General features: G+C 43.1%; 1 protein-coding gene across 1 annotated transcript in view; it reads left to right on the forward strand.

The window, feature by feature from the left end:
- IGSF9B (immunoglobulin superfamily member 9B) overlaps positions 1 to 22,067 on the forward strand; it is a 1,214,248-nt gene that overhangs the window by 262,206 nt on the left and 929,975 nt on the right. The window lies entirely within an intron of this gene.

A 22,067-nucleotide genomic window follows, 5' to 3' on the forward strand; every position in this document is an offset into this window, starting at 1 on the left:
AAACCACTAGCAACCATTGACATAGCCAATAGTCTTGGCTGATTTTCGCTGTATATCAGTTGTGTTATATAGCTGGATGCAAAAGCAGAAAGTGGCGCCAAAATACCAGTCGGGTGGCATACTATGGGAATCACAGAAACTTAGTTTAAATGTTTAGACCACACCTTCTTTTAGAGACACCCTAATTTTTCCTTCTCATTTAAAGCCTTGTGTACAATGTTTATCTCACCAGTTAGAGGTGCTGACAGCAATAGGTAAGGCTGCTGGTCTTATTTAAAGTTGCGTGCCAGAGGGATTCCGTCACACTGAATGACACCGGTCAGGCTCAGCAACAAGGGATGACATATAGGTGCATTCTTAATAGCAGGCTTCAAAAGTTGTCTCTGAGTTCAATACAGAGAAGGCCTTGCCACCGCCCAATACACATACACATAAAGTCTTGTCCTGTTTGAATGACGTGTTGAAAAGTGGACTGGCTTGTGGATGTAGCATTAGATCTTATACAGCGGGCGTTCTCAAAGACCAACAGGTTTGAGACTGCGAGAGTCTAGTGCGGTGAGAGGCTAAAGAGAGCATTAGCACTGACTGGCTGGGTTTATTTTGGCCTACTCCTGAGCTTGAAAAAGATCTTGTGGACCTTACCCAACCTATACAATAGACCATAGTTCAGGCAGCTATCATCTCCCACCTGAACTATGGCAACACACTCTCTTTTGGTCTCTCGCAGTCCTCCCTCAAACAACATCAGATTATACAAAATGTCGCAGTGAGGCTGCTGGTCCACATACCTATAGATCCTCCAGTGTTAGTTCACTTGTCCTTAATCCATTGGCTTCCCATAGAAAAATGGAGTACGTTCAAGACATTATGCATTGGCTACAGGGATTGATTAGACTCTGGACCGAAGTTCTGAGAGGCCTGAGTCGGCCATATGAGCCGTCTAACCTCTGCAATCCAGTTTATCAATACGACTCAGACCGAGGTGGTGGACACTCGTAAGGCTATCTGGCCTCCAGACTCTAGAACTCTTTTTGTCTTCAGCTCCGGCTTAGTCCCAGCAAAGCACTGTATAGGAAAAATCTTATAACGTGCTTTTTAAGTCGGCATCAGTTTGTTCATTTGTTCTATATTAGCTCTGTAAACTCTGTTTGGGTAGCTGCCTGCTTTTTAAACACTGAAAATAAACATAAAACTATCAATATTATTTGAAAGATGGTCAAAGATTACTGTTTTGTATTTGTAGTGTTCCATTTTCTTTTAATATTTATATCATTTTGTTTTTTATGTTTAGACATTTTTAAAAAAAAGTATGAGGTGCTATTTAAAATTAGGTTATTATAATTATTATATTATTACAGATGTCATCCATACTTATCACTTTTTAAAACCTTAATTCTGAACGCTTTTAACATTTTCAGTAGACTATTCTATAAACCCAGAAGATGACAGGAAATAACATGTTCTGCCTTGAAATGGCACATTGACCAAAACTATTGTAATGCTCCTCCAAACAGCCAAGTAGGCATGATCGCTGACCGTATGCAATTTGCAAACACCACCAGTCACCACTGGGCAGATCAGTGGTTCCCTGGACAGATCTACTACAATATATTAACTATTTATGAAGCACAGATCATGAACCAAATTGTCTATTTAATAGCTGATGCTATTACTGATCTTAATAGTCTTCCTTTCTTCAACCCTTGATAGATAAGAGGCTGGGCTAACAGGGCCTTTTTAACATTTCCACATGCAGGTTACATGCAGATGTCTGAAGCAGGCACTCAGTTTGCAAATCTATCTTAGGCGCTGAAGGTGCAGGAGCAGTTTGACCGGCTTCTCCAGTCACTTATTTTTGTGTTACATGAGATGCTTCTTGCCGAGTGTCTTGTTGTTTCATATTCATGAACAGAATATGCACAAGGGAAAAAACTTCCAGGGAGAGCCACACATGCACACTGTCAGGTTCCAGTGCTATTGAGACACTAAAACACAGGTAACAAGGTCCCTGGGGTGTGGAGACACAAACACCAAACATGTGCAGAAGAGATATAAACGTGGTAAATCTGTATGTGGAGACAGTAAATACAACAATAGCGCAACAAGATTAATACTTGGTTGCAGGAAGACCCTGACCCAGCGACAAGAGGCTTTAGCATTGTGCGAAAAAAGCAAAGAAGACAGATTTGGGATATGGAGACAAGACATGGACACTGGGTTACCAAGTCGGAGACACTCTGACAAGGAGACACCAGCATTGAGAAAGAGACACAGGCACTAGACCAGGGAAACGTAGATATCAAGACAAAGAGACAGACTGTGAAACTCTGGGACAGAGGAACATGGTTTGTAGGAAATGGAGTTACAAACACTGGGACATGGTGATGTGGACAATGGGGTCAGTGAGAAGCTGACTCTTGGACTACGGAGACACCGATACCATGGCAGGGAGACATTAATACTGACGGAAACATCTAGAAAAAAAACCTGGAACAGCAGGGCAAGGTACTGGTCTAGAAGATCTGAACACTGGGAAAGCAGGCATGGCACTGCAACTGGGAGAAGATATATGGACCGTGAACGTCCTTACATAATCCTTAGCTCATGGTTGCTTATATGAAAAAAGGACTGCTTTCTTGTTTTTTTTAATTTGACAACATCCTACTCTGCAGTCTGATGGTGTCCTGGGTGAGAGCTACAGGAGATGGTGTGCTTGTCTCCAAGATGAGTAGGGACTGCTGATAGTGATGGCATTGTAAATGATGCAGCTGTTTTTGAAGAAGGTACAGGCTAGCAAGGGGAGCCAATGGAGTACCCTCAAGATGGGGGTGATGTGATCCTATTTCTCCAGGCCCTGGATAAGAGATGTATTGCGGCCCTTAAATGGCACAGTGTGGAGCCTGGAAGGCCATGGAGGAGGGCATGACTTATATCTAGATGAACGATTACGTGGGCTAAACAGAAGGTGTGAAGTCACATTCTGGAAGAAACCTTCATTTTGTTTTTAGAACAGACTGCCAGTGCCAGGCATTGGGTTTTTTGGCAGGGTGTGGTCCCGGAGAGTGAGGTTGCCGTCCAGGATGAATTCAAATGACTTGAATTCGTTGAAAATTAGAATACAAAGTTGTGAAGGTTTTTGTTGTTGTTCTAGGTTTGTACTATGTCTTGCTTGCTGGTCTTGGCACATTAATAGGACTTCGGTCTTGGTTGGGTTGACCTTTAGGTAAACCCTGGACATCCAGATCCAAGGTGATTAAGAGATCAGTGGAGGTTATAAATATGTCAAGTGGCGTGCAGTTTTCATTGGTTGAATTGGGCTTGAGCAGTAACATTCCTAGATACTTCCTTCCTATAAATTTCTATATTCATAAAGAAGATCATCGACAAATGAAAGGCTGGCTTGAACTATTTCAATCTCCTTTCCAGCACCTGTTACCAAAATACCCGGAAGCAGTTATAATAATGGCCGGAGATGTTAATGCGCGTCTATTCCCAGTACAGTTGGACCTGCAGCTGGAGGAAGTTCTGGAATCTTATAAAATTCCCCCAGTGCAGCTCCCTTTAGGTGCCATTAAAAAGGAGGCTAAAATACTGAGTCCATTTTTTGCGAATGATGGTCTGATTTATTTAAACAGACAATATAAAAATGATTCGCCAGCAGCAACCTTTCGGCAGGGCCTGTCTTCAGGCCCCATTGATTATATATGTACGTCCTTTTAGCAATTCAATCTTTTTAAGAATTTTGAGGTGGCAAAATATGAGGGTAGTGATCACTGGGCAACTTACAGCAGTCATCGACTTCTGTTAGCCAGTGTCCCCTGAGAGAGTATTGCCTTTAGGATTGTCCTATCCGCATAGGCTTTCAACGTGCTTGGGCTCCATTCATCTCCAACGGTTAGCCGCCTTTCAATTAGAGGAAATATTGATATCCTACCTATCTATGTTGACAATATTATTGTGTGGTACAATAAAATTATACGCCAAGTTTTGGGTTGTATCACAGGAAACATAAGTGAGAAGGGTGTGCAAGCAGACCCTTGTCACAAGCGGGGGAGCTCGTTTGATTCTGCCTGCCAAGAGCTGAAGCGATTGGTGAGACGGAGAGCCAAGAGCGCTAGGCGCCAGTCAGGCTCTCTAGCAGTACGGCTTGGCAATTTTTCCTCCCGTAAAAGGGAATTGACGTGTGGGGTCCCCCAGGGCTCTTCGCTGTCCCCCCTGCTCTTCAATCTGTACCTTTGTCCCCTAATCCGCTCTCTGAGAGAAAGAAAGATTAGCACATATAACTATGCTGATGATCTTCAACTGGTGATTGACATACATTCATCAGCATCCTCTATTCTCAACTTTCAAGGTACCATGTTATTCATCAGTGACTGGATGAACTACAATCAACTCAAGCTGAACCCAGATAAAACTGAGCTGATTCTGACAGGTGGACCTTACAACTCATGGCATTCCAACTTTTGGCCATCATCCCTGGGCAATCCCCCGGTGCCAGCCAGTTCTGCTAAAAGTTTGGGAATAGTGATTTCTAACGACCTGTCACTAAATACCTAGATCAGCGCTGTGGTTTCTGCTGGCTTCTTTCAATTGAGGAGAATAAAAAAGATAAGCAGATTCCTGTCCAGAGAAGCTCTGACCCTGGTTATTTTAGCCTTAATCATCTCTCGACTGGATTACGCCAATCCACTGTATGTCGGCATGCCAGCCTACCAACTTAGACGCCTCCAACTGGTTCAAAACCGAGCCGCCAGACTCATCTTTCATCTACCCAAATGGCAACACATCAGATCTCTCTTGAAGAAGCTACACTGGTTTCCTGTGGCAAGAGGTGTGCCTTCAAATTGGGATGCACTATCTTCAAAGCTCTTCATGGTAACAGCCCATCCTTTATTTCGTCCAGGATCCAACTTTGCATTCCCTCCCGAGATTTGCGTTCCTCCCACCTTAATCCGTAAGTTACACCCTCATTCAAACGCAAGAAGCATGGCGGATCCAGATTTGCCTTCCTGGCCCCACAACTTTAGAATTCTCTTCCTGTGGAGTTAAGGTCGGTGCCCTCCTACGCCCAGTTCAGGAAATCACTCAAGACACAGCTGTTCACGCAAGCATATAGTGACCTAATGTAGATCTCGCGACTCTTCCCCACACCCGCTACTTACAGGGCCATGAAGCCTTTTGGTGTACGAGCGCTCTACAAGTGCCTATAACATAACATAACATAACAATATAAAGCTCTTGTGCAGGCGAAAAAATCCACCTTCTACCCAAGTAAGTGGGAGGAGATGCAGGAAATTATCCTCTTCAAGGATGAGCAAAAGTTCTGGGCAAAAGTCAACAAGTTTAGTGCTTGAAATAGGGGTACCCTTGTTTGCGTGATCCCGGAAGAGCAGTGGGATACTTATTTGATAGACCGCTATGGGAGATCTTCTGGCTCAGATAGATCTCAGATAATTCTTGGGCAAAAACTCCCTTTTACTTGGTTTTCAATAAAGGAAGTAAAAGCTGTCACCGAGAGAGTAAAGCTCAGCAAGAGAAACAACCAATAAAGAGGCGAGGACAGGGTAAGAGCATTACGGGCCCTGGAGACACACTACATTCTTCTGCTTGACAGTAAGACACCAAACGATCTTAATCATAATGAAGAATTTCATTTGTGCCTGTGATATGTTTTGACTATTAACAGAAATGTACAATCAAGGTATATGCATATTCGGTATGAAGTCATTCATATCTGAAGGTATATGCATTATGCAATAATATTGCACAAGTTGGTCTCCTTGTAGAGCAGGCTAATACCATGTAGCATGTGGTTCAAAAAGGGAACTTGCCCTAGATTGTCAGATCAACCTGAGGACAGGTAGTTATAGAAATGTGTGTCTTAAATTTAGGCACTTGCCTACTATATTACGTTATTGAAGTTATAAGTAACGTCTAGACACTTGTCTTTTGCCATTTTACCATTACAAAAAAAATATGTTTGTAGGAAATATTTCTCTTGGGTGGTAGAATGAGCAAGCACCTTACTGTATACGCTAAATGAAAACGCACTGAGAATGTGTAACTAACAGAAGCTAAAAAAGCATGTATACTGAAGGTAACATCTTTACAGTTTTGTTAATCACCTTCAAACGCATGCATGTGGCACACAAGAAAGATTTACCAAGTCACTGAAGTCTCTCTGCTTTTTGATCTGATACTGACATGCAAAACAGCAGTGTAGTAACGTAAGTCTGTTTTCCAGGCCAGTCACACACATGGTATGTAAATGCCACTGAGATTTTACACCGTAGCACCTTGTGAAAAAGGCCACTGTGACAGCTGAAACACGTCATGGCTGACGTGCTTTTGGATTAAAGAAAAGCAAAAACGATCGCAATTGTTGTTGGCTCCGTTTGTGTCCTTTTGGAAATGATATCTTCAATATATATATATATATATATATATATATATATATATATATATATATATATATATATATCCAAACGAAAGGTTGCCCACAAAGGAAGGGCCCACACAGGTAAGTTTAGCACCATTTATTTAATGGAGGTTGCAATGCGGGAGCGAGACACTGCAAACGCTGAAATTACACAGTCTTTAGCCCGACGCGTTTCGTGCTTCCAAGCACTTCCTCATGGGCTGTGAACATCAGTACAAGGTTAGGCAAAGTCCATTTTACAGCACCTATATATCCTCTACAACCAGCCTTAGTGGGCGTGGCCACCCGCGTGTCCTGTTGGTTATTGTAGTGCTGTCTTTATTCTCCAGTGAGTCGCCATGCCATTCCTTTAATGAAAGTCTCAGTGAATATCCCAAGTGGGTTGCGGTGCAACATCCAGCCACCTCACATGCACCTTCATACCTCCATAAACGTCTTCCTGTCCCAGGCAATCACGCCGACTGGCGTCACAGCGGGGCTGCTCGACGCAGCGGGGCTCCTTTCGCGGCTTAGACCCGGTTCATGCCATTGTGTGTGTACTGATGGGACGAGGTGTTGCCTTGGGGACTGGCTGAACCAACATCGTGTTGTGCACCGAAAAGACAGCCACCCACTTGGGATTTGATTTATTTCACTGCATGAACTCACGCTTATCTAATTGAAGGGCTCACTCACATGAGGAATACCCGGTAAAACTACCAGTACCAGGAAGCTGCAGGCGCGGCAACGCCCACTGGGGCCGGTACTTTAATTAAACGAGTGCTTACAGACAGCGTGTGCTCATTTGAGAAGTCAGCCTGAGACGAAGGGCGGGAGCCCGAAACGCGTCGGCGTTTTGACTTTTAAGGACTTTTGTGCTGCTGGCGGTGCATATACCCTGTTGCAGTCTCCAATAAAAAGATGCAAAAGATTTCACCCGTGTGGGCTCCATCTCTTGAGGCAACTCTGTGTGGCAATATATATATATATATATATATATATATATATATATATATATATATATATATATATGGATCAATTTCTGTTCCCAGTTGAAACCACAGAAGTAACGGACCACCACACGGCTTGCAGAGTGTCACAGCGAACTTTTATTATCCATTTTGCAGCAGTTCAGGTAGGCATGACGCGTTTCGGGCAGGGACAGGGGATATATATATATATACTTATATACACTGAAAAAAACATAGGTTTCAGGGGCGTTATAGTTAGTTTGACATTTCACTCGTACAAAAACTTTGAAATTCCCCCGTTATAGTTAGTTCAGCTAACTATAACTTGCGTGCCCGCAATGCACTGCTGATGCCGTCACATATTACATCACTCATGACATGGTCAGTGACATCACTCATGACATCACTGACGACATCTCAAATGACATCACTGATGACATCGCTGATGACATCATCCAGTGAATGTGTGTTTTTTGAAAATTAAATATGTTTTATATATGTACATCTCAAGGTCGATGGAAGAATAAATGGGTATATAAGTGTCTAAATGGATGATTTCTGTTCTAAAACTGATTGTATAACTGACTGATTAAGTGTATCTTAGTGAATACATGGGTTAATGAGTAATGTTTAAATATGTAAATATCTGTATCAGTCTCTCACTTTGTGTATAAGTGGCTGCATGTGTTGGTGAGTAGCTACATGAGTGTCTATATGGGTTATTAGTTGGTTTTTTGAGTATCAGTATGAGTGTCTGAGTGTCTGTATGGTTCGGTGACAGGTATTACTTAGTGCATAGATGCAAGAATGAGTGACTCACTGTTTGTATGTGTTGAGTACAGCATGTATGCAGGACTGTATGGGTGGATGAGTGTGTGTATGGGTGTGTTAGTGAGTGAATGACTGTCTCAATAGTGTCTTTATGAGTGACTACATATGTTTTAAACGAGTATATGTGAGTATTAGTGTAAATGAGAGTGAGAGATTGGAAGAGTTCCTGGATAAATAAGTATGTGTTCCTATAAGTGATTGTTCAAGAAAGTAAGTATGTGTATGTTTCTGTAGAAGTAAGTGTGGTGGTGTGTGTATAACTGTATATACAAGTAAATGGATTTTTGATACTTTGTTTGCATGTGTGACTATGTGTGTGAGTAACTCTATGAATGAGTGTCAGTGTATAAGAGGATGTGTAGGTGTATGAGTACATATGATGAGTGAGTACATGTATGAGTGACTGTATAGAACTGTTGGTCAATAAGTGTAGATCTTGGAATTACTGAATAGGTGTGTTGTAACTGGTATTGGTATCTCCAGTCTTCTGAAAATGTTAGTTTCTATTTTTGAGTGTGATTTACAGCGTTGTCAGGTTTGAATGACTGCGACTGACGGTGTGGAAGAAATACAGGCAATATTAAACACAAGGATAGTGTTCCAAAGCAGAGTGTGGATAAGGCAGTATTACCCCCGTTAGGAGATGAAATAGGAGGACCATCCTCAGAACCCGATAATTCACAAGATAGTGTATTAGGATTTACATCACTCATGACTCCAAATGACATGAGAACGGACCCTATTAACCAGATTAGAACACAGGTAACCCCTAAAGCGAGAGAAGATAACCTCATCAAGAAACCAGCCTGTGATGTTGTCCCTGCGGCAAAGGTAGCTGCTCCATTGCTTAACCGTCCACTAACTAAATTAGTGGCATCACGAGACAGGGTAAGGGTTGTTTTCTGGAACATCTGTGGCTTGGAGAATAAGGTTTCTAATACAGCATGGAGGGACCTTATAAAAGATTTCGATATTCTTGGTATCCAAGAAACATGGCTTATAGGGGGAAAACACCTGGATGGTTATAAGACATTCCACACGCCGGCGGTATACTCCGCACACGGTCGACACAAAGGGGGAATTTGTGTCTATGTATCTAACTTGCTAAGAGTACGGGGCATAAAAATGCTGAAGTGTTACCCCTACTATCAATTGGTGTCCATCAACCTTACATCTGGGTTGTGCTTGTTGGTGGTGAACTTTTACAACAACACTAAAGGATTGTTTGAGGAGGTATTGAATAACCTGACGGAAGATTTACACCACCTGTACCTCACCAATGAAAGAGATATAATTGTTGTGTGGGGAGGGGATTTCAATATCAGCATTTGTAATACCCATGCTTGCAATGCTAGAGAAGTCGAGTGGTAAGGGATAACGATGTGAGTCACTTTATTCACTCAGGGAAAGGGGAAAAATTAAATGATATACTAGCCACCCTTGATTTGGGATTTGCTAATAAGATGAGCTCCCCTGTGGTGGAATTTAGCCCGACCTTTATCTCAAGGGGCTTACAATCGGTCATTGATTTTATATTAGTTCCCAATAAACATCAAACCTGGGTGGAGAAGTTTGAGATTCACTCAAATAGCCTCAGTGGCCACTTGCCCATTAGTCTTATTCTATCCCTACCAGCTTTCAATAAATCCACTACCATTGAGGCTTTGGCATGGGTGAAGGATATAACATTAGCCAGACAAAATGGCTTTACCTTAAAGTGGAGTGCGCTAGATCCAGTGGAAACAATTAAGGGCATTATCGCCAATGCCCGGTCACACATTCAGGTTTGTCTTGATGAAAAGGCCTCTCATAAAGAAATATTGGATGCCTTTGGAGGTATTACCGCGATAATACAGGACACCCTCACTAAACCAAACAAAAAGCGTGTTAAGTCTACTGGGTGGTTTGATAACAAATGTACAAAGGCATATACCCAATTAAAAGCCGCGCTCAGCTCCAAAACCAGAGATCTTGAATTAATAAGGAACTGTAGAAGGGTGTATAACCTAGCAAGGTCCCAGCGGAAAAGGGAGCTTAAAGAACAAGCATGGCAAAACCTGCTTCAGGCCTCTGAAAGCAGAAACCCCAAACTGTTTTGGCAAGCAGTAAATGCACCCTATTTTAAAAAAGAGGATAATGCAGCAATAGAGGTTGCCATTGATGAAGTGGCATGGATTAACTTCTTCTCTAATGTGTATAAAAGGGAGGGGGACAGTCTGTGCACTATTACTGAAACCGACGCACCAATTTCGGCTCACTCACCGATGGACCTAGAAATTCGCCTTGATGAAGTCCTGGTGGCAATAAATAGTAGTAAAGGAAACAAGGCACCGGGCCCGGACGGAATACCGATCGATGTTTTTAAGTTGATTCCGGATTTGTGGGCCCCAATATGCACAAGAGTCCTGCAGGCATGTTGTGCTGTAGGATTTATTAAAACCTGGACTGAGTCGGTGATCATACCGATACACAAAAAGGGATATAGAGAGAGCCCTTCCAATTATAGGCCAATTTCCCTGCTGGACTCCCTTATGAAGCTAGCAGGCAGGGTGGTCCTAAATAAACTCCAAACATGGACAGAAGACAATAACATCCTGAGCCCCGTTCAATATGGTTTTAGAGAAGGGATGGGTACGGTGGAACAGGTCCTTAATTTTGTAATCATTCAGGGGAAATACACACGGGCGAAGAAAGAACGCCTATATGCGATCTTCGTAGATCTCACAGCCGCTTTTGACTGTGTGGATCATGCAAAGTTATGGCACTCCCTTGAAGAAATAGGAGTGGATCCAACCATAGTATCATTTCTTCGCCAACTGTATTCCTGGGCTACAGCAAGGGTGAGATATGGGACCGAGGGGGAGTGCACTGGGCCTTTCCGCATCGAGAAGGAGGTTCGACAGCGCTGTGTGCTGGCCCATTCCTTTTTTCCATCTATACTAACGCTTTGGAGGGGGATTTGGAGGCCAGCACCATTGACTCCCCTAGATTAGGTAAGAGACAGGCAGTCTCACTCCTCTATGCGGACGACGCAGTGCTTATGGCCCGAACAAAGATAGGTGCTAAAAGGGCTTTAGAGAAATATAATCATTTCATGGGGTCAAGAGGCCTGAAAATCAATGCAAATAAATCATTTATGATGGTGTGTGGGAAAGGGCGGGCCGTACATAAGGAAATTAAGGTGGATGGCCTCACTATTGAATGTACAAAATCCTTCTCTTACCTGGGGGTATTGCTTGATGGTTCGGGCCTGAGGGGGGCAGCCATAAAGTCCAGGGCCTTGCTATTTAAACGCTCTATAGCGGCACTCATGAATTTTGCTAAACAGCTGGGTAAAAGACCACCGGAAATACTTTTAAAAATCTACAAGGCTAAGTGTAGGAGTATTGCCCTATATGGGGCTGGTATCTGGGGGATCCAGAATGCAATGACCATTCAAATAGTCGAAAACGGTTTCTTAAAATATTTATTAGCACTGCCTCAGGGTGTGGCAATATTTAACTGCCATGCAGAGTTAGGTCCGGAATATATTTCAGATCTTATTAAACTCCAGCCAATATTACTCTGGCATAGGGTATGGACTACGGACGCTTTGGGACTCAATCGGGACATCATAAAGGATGCGATGGCCCTTGACAATGTTAAATCTATTCCTTGGTTAATGTATGTTAATAATACTCTCTCTGATATGCAAAGACCAGAGTTATATAGTAACCCAGCTAATAATCTTGGAATTTCAAGGAAAGACTTGAACAAATTATGTATGAGTCACTTTGATATATTGAGAAGTACAGGTGAACTCCTGAAATGTTCAGTCATCAAACACCAAGGGACCCTGATATGCCAGTGGATCCAACCCTATTTATCCATTTGCACTGTGGGTTTCGACCGTTTTATATTAACACGGTTCAGGTTTGAGCTATTTTTCCGCTTGGTAACCTTTCCTCTGAGAAAGGATTGGTCACGGAACCTGGCACCCTGTACTTGTGACAATACGTCGACACAATCTACTTTTCATTTAATTCTGTTTTGCAAATATTATAATGTTGAACGCAAAAGGTGGATCAGACAATATTTGAGACAGAACCAATGGCGACGATGTAGACCAGCATATTTAAGTCTATTGCAATTAGGGAGTGAGAAATGCATTATGGTTATGACTGGCTTTTTAAAAAGTATTTTAAAGAAACGGAAATTAATGATGTTATCTGATTGATGAATTAATAGAGATAATTAGTGTATGTATTATGAATTGCTTTATATTACTGATGTACTAATTTAATCCTTTTTTAATTTAACTGTTTTTTATTGGATGGTGATTAAGTGTTTTATGGAATGTGTATTTGTATTGTGAAGCTTTTATGATTTTATACTTCATTTAAATCGAATAAAGCATTTCTGATTCTGATTCTGAGTGTGTGTATCAAAGGTTATATTAGGGTGAGAGGAGGCCTGCCACTCTATCACAAGGATGATCTCATCAGTGATGTCATGAGTGATGTAATTTGAGATGTCATCAGTGATGTCATGAGAGATGTCACTGACCATGTCATGAGTGATGTAATATGTGAAGTCATCAGCAGCGCATTGCGGGCACGCGAGTTATAGTTAGCTGAACTAACTACAACGTGGGAATTTCAATGGTTTTGTACAAGTGAAATGTCCAACTAACTATAACGCCACTGAAACCTATGGTTTTTTCAGTGAATTTCTAAGGTTTTTTAAATGCTAATTCCTGCCTATAAAGTGCCTAAAACCTATGGTTTTTTAAGTAAATTTCAACGTTTTTTTAAATGCTAGTTTCTAACTATGCCTACAGTGGTAGGACATGTGAAGAAAGAAGGTAAAACACAAAGAAAGAAGAAAACGAAATGCAAAAAGAAGCCCCAGAAGTCCTCAAAGACGAGGAAAAAGTGCTGGAAGAAGGAAGACGTGCAGAAAGAACAAACAGAGGAGCAGAAAGATGCCTTGTTGCAAAATCATCCTGTACCCTCAAAATTGTTTAGATGGGTACTGGTGGTAATTGACTCTGACTAACCAGTCCTAGAGCCAGTGCTATGCTAAAAGACACTTAGAATACAGTTTAAACACTTACATACACTAGGGAGCACTATGCGTTGGGCTACCCCTGTGATTAGCATGACCTCCTCTGTAAGCCCCTAGTATATAATAGGGCAGGGGGATTAAAACTTCCTCTTAAAATGCTCCACGGGGCGCGTTTGCATACTGGTGAAAGGAGGGGGGGCCTGAGGTGACATGTGTGCAAACACACCCTGTGGTACATTTTAAGTTGGGGGATTAATTCCCCTTTAATCCTGAGAGTATCTGGGGTCCAACTAGCCCACTAGGTACCTCCAGTGAGCACCACAGAGCTGTGTTGCACAGAGGTGTAAAAAGGGGCATGGCCTGGACCACCTCTCTGCAACGCAGCGCAGTGGCGGTTACTGGAAGCACCTAGTGGGCTAGTTGGCCCCCAGGGACCCTCAAAATTGAAGGGGAATTATTTCCCCAACTTAAAATGCACCACAGGGCTTGTTTGCACACGTCACCTCTGGCCCCGCCCCCCCCCCTTCCCCACTGTGTAAACACGCCCTCTGGCCGTTTTAAGTTGGGAGATTAAGTCCCCTTGAATCCTGAGGGTCCCTAGGGTCAAATTCGCCCACTAGGTACCTCCAGTAAGCGCCATTGCAGAGAGGTGCAACACAGCACAGTGGCTCTAACTGGAAGCACCTGGTTGGCTAGTTGGCCCCCAGGGTCCCTCTGGATTGAAGGGGAATTATTTCCCCAACTTAAAATGCGGCACAGGGCGTGTTTGCATACGTCACCTCAGGCCTCGTCCCCTCCCTTCACCACTGTGTAAACGGGCCCTGTGGCCGGTCTAAGTTGAGAGATTAAGTTCCCTTGAATCCTAAGGGTCCCTAGGGTCAAACTAGCCCACTTGGTACCTCCAGTAAGCGCCACAGAGCTGCGTTGCAGAGAGGTGTAAAAAGGGATGTGGCCTCTGAACACCTGTCTGCAACGCAGCTCCCTGGCGCATACCTGTTGGCCTAGTTGGCCCTCAGGGACCCTCAGTATTGAAAGAGAATTAATTCCCCAACTTACAACTCGCCACGGGGCGCATTTGCACAGTGGTGCAGAAAGGGGGCGTGGCCTGAGGTGACATATTTGCAAACACGCCCTGTGGTGGGTTTTAAGTTGAATAATTCATTCCCCCTCAATCCTGAGGGTCCCTGGGGGCCAATTAGCCCACCAGGTACCTCCAGTATGCGCCAGAAAGCTGTGTTGCAGAGAGGTGTTCAGAGGCCATGCCCCTTTTTACAACACTCTGCAGCTCCGTGGCGCTTAATGAAGGCAGCTGGTGGGCTAGTTGGCCCCTAGGGACCCTCAGGATTCAAGGGGAGTTAATCCCCCAACTTAAAACGCGCCACGGGGCACGTTTGCACAGTGGTGAAGGGAGGGGGCGGGGCGTGAGGTGACATATGTACAAACACGCCCTGTGGCGCGTTTCAAGTTGGGGAATTAATTCCTCTTCAATCCTGAGAGTCCCTGTAGGCCAACTAGCCCACCAGGTACCTGCCCCCTGGCGCATACTGGAGGTTCCTGGTGGGCTAGTTGGCCCCCAGGGACCACCAGTATTCAAGGGAAATTCGTTCCGCATCTGCAAACGCGCCAGGGGCTGCGTTTGCTGAGTGCTTCAAGGAGAGGGCGTGGCCTCCGGCGCGATGCTGATCTTTTGTTATATTTATTTCTTTAAGAAGGGGGGCTGTGTGGCTCCCCTACTTTTTCTAATTTATTGGCCCTGGGAACCCCATCCCCCAGGGCTTGCCCCCTAATTTATTTTTTTTAAATAAAAAAATTTGGAAGGGGGCTGTGTGGCCCCCCTTCCATGGCCTTGATCGGCACCGGGGACCCATCCCCCGGGGCATGGCCTTTTTTTTATATTTCATTATGATGGAGGAGGGCTGCGTTGCCCCCCCCCCCCCCCTCAGGCCACTTATGGCCCCGGGGACCCCACCCCTGCTGGGCCGGCCTTTGTTTTTTAAATATATATATATTTTTTTAATTTTGGAGAGGGGTCACGTGGCCCGCCTGCCGGGCCACTTGTAGCTCCAGGGACCCCATCCCCCGGGGATGGCTCTCTCTTTTGGTGACCGTGGGGGGTCCCCAATCCCCCACCGTCCCGCCGGCTCCCTGCGTCCCTCGGAAGCCGGCATTGCTTTTCCACATGGGGAGCTGCTAAGATGCAGCTCCCCGTGTGGAAAAGCAATTTATTTTGCATTTTTAAAGAGAGAGCAGGTTTCCCTGCTCTCTCTTTCAAAATCCAAACCAAGTTTGCTATGGCAGGGCAGGAGCCGCGAGGCTCCCGCCCTGCCATAGCAAACTACAGTGTCCCGGGGGTGGGCACCCCGGGACACTGCATGAGCCGGCACTGGGGGGTGGCGGTCCTCAGGGCCACGACAAGGCTCCAGGAAGGGGCTCCGATGCCCAATTTAACGATGTAGTGCCCCAGGGAAGTGGCGGTCCCCGGGGCGTGTGGGGGGGGGCTTGAACCCCCCCCACACAGGTTATTTTTTTGTAAAATAAAATGCAAATCAAGCCCCGGGGGTGGCGGTCCCCGGGGCTGCGGGAAGGCCGTGAGCCCCCCCCCCATATATTGTCTTAAAGCCCCGGGGCATGGCGGTCCCCGGGGTTTGTGGGGGGCCTTTGAGCCCCCATCATTTATTTGCGAAGCCCCAGGAGGTGGGAGTCCCCAGGGCTGGCGGGCCCCTCTGGGACCCCCATTACATAACAATATTGCCGCCGGGACTAGGCCCCCCCCGGGCTAAATAGCAACGAGTCGCAGGAGCCCGTGCTTCGGTTTCTTTTTTTTCTTGGCAGGATCCGTGCACCGTGCGCGGATTTTGCTGATTTAAAAAACTTTATATATATTTTTAGGGACCTCCTAAGCAGGCCTAGGGGGTCAGGGTGTTTCTACCCTGCCCCCTTTTTGCGTTTTGCGCCTTAGTTTGACTGAGATGGCTGCCAACACTTCCTGGTTTGGAGTGTTGACAGCTAATTAGCATAAAGTTTGTGATCGGGAGGGTGCGTGGATCCTGCGTGGCCATAGATATCACTATCTTTTATTCCTTAATTTATCAAAAACTACTGAACACATTTACACCATTTTTTCAAATCCAAGCAGTACCTTATTGCCGAATTCGGTGTAATTCCGTTCAGCAGTTTTTGCTATAACAGTGTCTAAAGTTTCCTATGGAAAAATGATTTTTTCACCACAATTTTTTTTATTTCTCAGGATCTACTGAACGGATTTACACCATTTAAAAAAAAAGGGCGCTTTCTGAACCAAGCGCTACTCTTTTGCAAACTTTGGTGTAATTCCGTTCAGCAATTCGGGCTGTAGCAGTGTCTAAAATTTCCTAGGGGAAATAACATGAGGGAAAATGCGTTTTGGGACCCTGCTTTTTCTCGGCCCCCGCTTGACGAATCACCCCCAAACTTTCAGGATAGGAGCGAACCAAAGTGCCTCACGAGTTTTGAAAATTTCGCGAAGATTCGTCAACCTGCGCAAAAGTTATTGGGAATAGAATGTTGCGGATTTCGTTTGGAAAATAGGTCCTAACTATAACTACCTTCTGGCAACCGCAAGTAGGTAATATATATATATATATATATATATATATATATATATATATATATATATATATATATATATATATTCACTGAAAAAACCATAGGTTATAGACCATATATAGTTAGGAATTAGCATTTACAAAACCTTCAAAATTCACTGAAAAAACCATAGGTTATAGACCATATATAGTTAGGAATTAGCATTTAGAAAACCTTATTTTACTCACACAAAACCATTGAAATTCCATATATAGTTAGTTGCACTAACTATATATCGCGCACCCGCAATCCACTGCTGATGATGTCACATATTACATCATTCATGACATGGTCAGTGACATCACTGATGACATCACTGATGACATCTCAAATGACATCACTGATGATATCTCTTTTGACATCAATGGTCACATCAATGATGATATCATTAATGTGACAATACAATGCATCTCCTCAACTTTAATATAACCTCTGTTACACCCAGTGTTAAATACAGAGTATAATTTTTGAAACCATTGACACACCAATACTAGTTACTACATACGCATTCACTGATTCCTACGTCTACACACACATTCACTCATTCACCCATACAATCATTCATACATACAATCACTCATCTTTACAACACTATCATATGCACTCATACACCTATACAGACACTCACACTCTGCCACTCATCCATGGAGTTACTCACACACCTAGTCAGTCCTGTAAAGAATCAATCACACTTCCATTTTCTAATCTACACAGTTAAACATAGAGTACCTTACATTTTCAAACATATACTAACACATACTTACTCTCTTATAGAATCACTGATACAAGTACACATTGATCTGCACAGAGTCACACACCTCCCAGCCAGCCATACACACACTCAGTCTCCCATACAAATACTTGTGCAACCAATCAATAACCCATATAGCTACTTATATAGCTACTGATCAACACATGCAGCAGCTTGCACAACAACAGACATACTGATGCACACTTTCAGACAGTTTAGTCACTAACCCGTGCATTTAGTAAGACGCATTTAATCACTCACTCATACAGTCAATCACGCACCTACTAAAACCTTCATTCAGACACTTATACATCCACTCATTCTTCAATATGTAAAACATATTTAAACTTTACAGAAACACATAATCACTGGATGTTGTCATCAGTGATGTCATCAGTGATGTCACTGACCATGTCATGAATGATGTAATATGTGACATCATCAGCAGTGGATTGCGGGTGCGCGATATATAGTTAGTGCAACTAACTATATATGGAATTTCAATGGTTTTGTGTGAGTAAAATAAGGTTTTCTAAATGCTAATTCCTAACTATATATGGTCTATAACCTATGGTTTTTTCAGTGAATTTTCAAGGTTTTGTAAATGCTAATTCCTAACTATATATGGTCTATAACCTATGGTTTTTTCAGTGAATTTCATTGGTTTTTTAACAGCTAATATCTGTAGCTGTAAAATGTATTCTTCTTTAAATCCAAAAATATATTTTATATGTTTATGAATAATTTTTTTTTAAAATATTTTTTTTTCTTCGTTCCCGCTTCGCGAATCGGGAAGCTTCCCGTTAGCTGACCTTGATGCCGCGAAATAGACCGCGAGCCGGTAAACGTTTCTTTACCGCAAGTGCCGCGTTAGAAAACAACATCGTGACGCCTCCCGTCCGCATGACGTTCCACGTTGTCGCGTGATACGTCATATGACGTGCTACGTTAGCGAACTGGTACGCGAAGCGAGTGCCAAAGCGCAGGTTTCTGGAAGCAAACCGGGAGGCCCTGCAAAGCGCTTAACGTAAACACAGCAAGTCATGTGACTTGGTAATAACACTTTTCATTGGTTCATTTCACTTTTGGTTTCCTAATGATGTAAGACTAGGTCATATAATCTAAAATGAACACTTTTGATTGGTTGAGAACTCTTGTTTTTCCCAAATGATGAAAATCCCTCCTTCTTTCCTCACTCTGACTTTCATCATTGTGAGAGAAAGACCCTTTGTGATCACTGAGCAATGGCTTCTTTAGTAGCTTCAGCTGGTGCTTCCCCACCACCTCCACCACATCCAAGGAAGAGTGGACCACCTGCTCAAGTTGTAATTCAACAAGAAGAAGAAGAAGAGGAACAGGAGGACGAGCACGAAGAGAGGCAGTTTTTGCCTGAGCAGCCCAAGACGTCTCACCGGAAAGAAAACTTCATTTGGCAATTTTTTAAAATTCCCAAAGGTCAGAAAAAAGTAAATGCAAGATACGTAACTTGCCTTATATGTCAAGATAGACTGTCCAGAGGGACCGACAAAAAATACAGTTTCGGAAACTACACAATGCATCGCCATATGACTAGGTGGCATCCTAACAACTACAGTGCTGCACAGTTTCGGAACGACCTAGATAATCTCCCTATTATGGCCAGAAGATCTGTTGTACCGGAAGTAACGGGACCAGAGGGCAGGGAGATGGTGCCAAATATACAAATGAGATTTGGTGAAGTAAAACACACCTGCGTATTTTGCGATGGATTCATTTCCTACGGAGAAAGAAGCATCACTCTGATCAACAGAGCTATTGACTATCATATGCAAGTTTGTCCGAAACGCCCAAAATAATAAATACTTCTTTTTTTTGTTTTGTTGCTCCTGTTGAGCCCTTTACAATGAATCGTTTTCATTGCCCCCTCCAAGAAAAACCCAAAAAAATATAAAACTGTTCCGAAAAATTCAAAAACATTAAAAAAATGTTCAGAAAAATAAAAAAAAAAGTTCTTTTCAGAACTACCTCCCCGTTATTAAAAAATTGGTACAATATTTGGAACTGTGCCAACCTCTATTTCTCTTAGTTCGCTTCCTAGTTCGCTCGCTGGTACGCGAACTGGAAGCGAACCAAAAACAGTAAGTATAAGGGAAGGAAACACACACTTATGTTAAAAGAAAGACAGCTATAGGGGAGTAAACTAGAGATACTATTACCCATAATCCACTACTGATGATGTCACATATTACATCATTCATGACATGCTCAGTGACATCATCAGCAGAGGATTGCGGGTTTTTTGGCAACATGCCTTATCCACGGTTTAATAACGCTGCCTTTTGCTTTATATAAGTTTTCAAATTGTATGAAATATATACCAATAGGTCTTTATGAACCTTTAGGTAGTGCTTTTGTTCATGAGGTCTGGTCGCTTCCATACACATACAGATGTTTCAAAGATGATCAAGAAGTTTATCTGAATGGAGAGGAATGCACTGAGACGCCAGATCATTCACTAATGTGTAGGCACATACAGTTACACGATTCATGCAACAAACACCGACCAAATATGGCTTGCGTGTTGCAAGGCACGCCAGTTCCTGCTATCATCCCCACGTTCAAGTTGTTGGAAAATGGTAGTTATTTGATGCTCAATAATGAAGATTGTTCTGAGTTAATTAAAAGTATTCCTTTTATCGTAACAGTAAGTGAACGGGTTATTTGCTGCAGAAATGTTCTATTTCCTCCCACACATGAACATAGGGAGTTTTCAATCTGGCCACAAATACCAACCTTGGGACACGTTTCAACGGCATGACAAGAATAAGAGCTCTTTTGTCTCAGAGAGAGGTGGCCTTGAGTTCGGCCCGTGAAACTTTCGTACTTCACATAGCGAACACCCGTACACAGGTTTGCCTTTCAATTTCAGCAACATGTTTCCGACTATCTTTAACGCATCCTCCACAAAATCCCTGGCACACTTTTTTAAAGTTGTTACCAGTGGTCTCGTGACTTCATTTGAGAAAATCTTTGGAGTCATCCCTGCTCCCTTTCATTCCATTTTCTCCACTCTGGTTCGTGGATTGCATTTTTACTTGCATTACCAGCGGACGCTCTTGTGCTTTTTTACATTTTTAAATATGGATGTCCCTCCTATGCAACCTCCGACCCTGCAGCTGCTGACACTGTTCCGCAATCGCATGCTAGAATATTATGGCACAATGCCGTTGGCGATATTAAGCACGGCATATGGATTATCTTTTCGGTTCTCCTACTTCACCTGTGTCCAGCCTGTATTTCACTGCCTGACCTGTGATTTCGATTGGGCCATTGATTTGTGTCTCTGCGGACCGGTTTCTCCTGACGTCGACTTTAATCAGCTGATGACTCCTATCATTACTCACGAGTTGATTTGTCCTGGCGAAAGGATTATGGCTGTGGCATTGATGCATGGACTACTTGGTCCCTGGAATTTACTGGCGGCAGCACAGTCTTTCTTGGAACACAGCTTTCTTGAAAACCCACCGAGCTGTCCTCTGATGGTGATAGAGGATCCGGTGCTGGGAGAGCACGTATGTTCTTTTCCGCTTTTAAATTGGATGGCTGAACTGTTTTCGGATGAAGACGGTGACTTCCTGTTGGAGGCTGTTGCAGCTTATTTTGCATACACAGTTATGTCATAGACCTTTTTCATGTTTCATATGCTGAGTACTAGCATTTCATTGACAATTCATTGACTTAATTGTCAAGTTTTTATTATTTACCTTGCCTATTGGCTTAAGACTCGATAAAGTACTTGGCTGTTTTATTTTTCTTTAGCATTGAATTTTCCTAGTTTTTAATGCTTTACCTTGCGGACCGTCCACATATAAACTTGCAATCTGCTCTCATGAGATGGCACTTCTATTATCTTATTCAGTTCGTTTCCGGATCATGAGGAGGTGTCATCTAGGTCCTGGATATCTTTACACCGTGTTAAGTTAGCATGGGCTCATTACCGGTTTAAACGCCATTTTTCCTTTTTTGCAACTTCTGCACACGACATTTAGTTGTTGCTTTAGCTTTCCACCTAGTAGTTCATCGTGGTTTACATGAGAATAATATGTTATTGGTCTACTATCTGCTTTACTTGTTAAACTATATCTGTACAGCGAGTGCTAAAGTTTCAAGAACAACACGATACAGAATTGTTATGAGGTCTGATCTCCACGACTTCATACTCATAACATAAGTGCAACTTCTGCCAATTCTGGGCATGAGGCGGGTTTTATATTGCTTTGCCGAACACACATACACAACAGTTGATGCGGTTCACATGAAGAGAGAGCTGGTGTATGCTGATGTGATTCCTTCAAATCTAAGACACTAAAGTATGGGCACGCCCTAAACCAACACAAAGAGACCTTCTTAGCAAATAATATAATATGTGTATTAGGGAGGGTGAGAT

The sequence above is a fragment of the Lissotriton helveticus genome, chromosome 3_1 (assembly GCF_964261635.1).
Source record: "Lissotriton helveticus chromosome 3_1, aLisHel1.1, whole genome shotgun sequence".
Classification (NCBI taxonomy): Eukaryota; Metazoa; Chordata; class Amphibia; order Caudata; family Salamandridae; genus Lissotriton; species Lissotriton helveticus.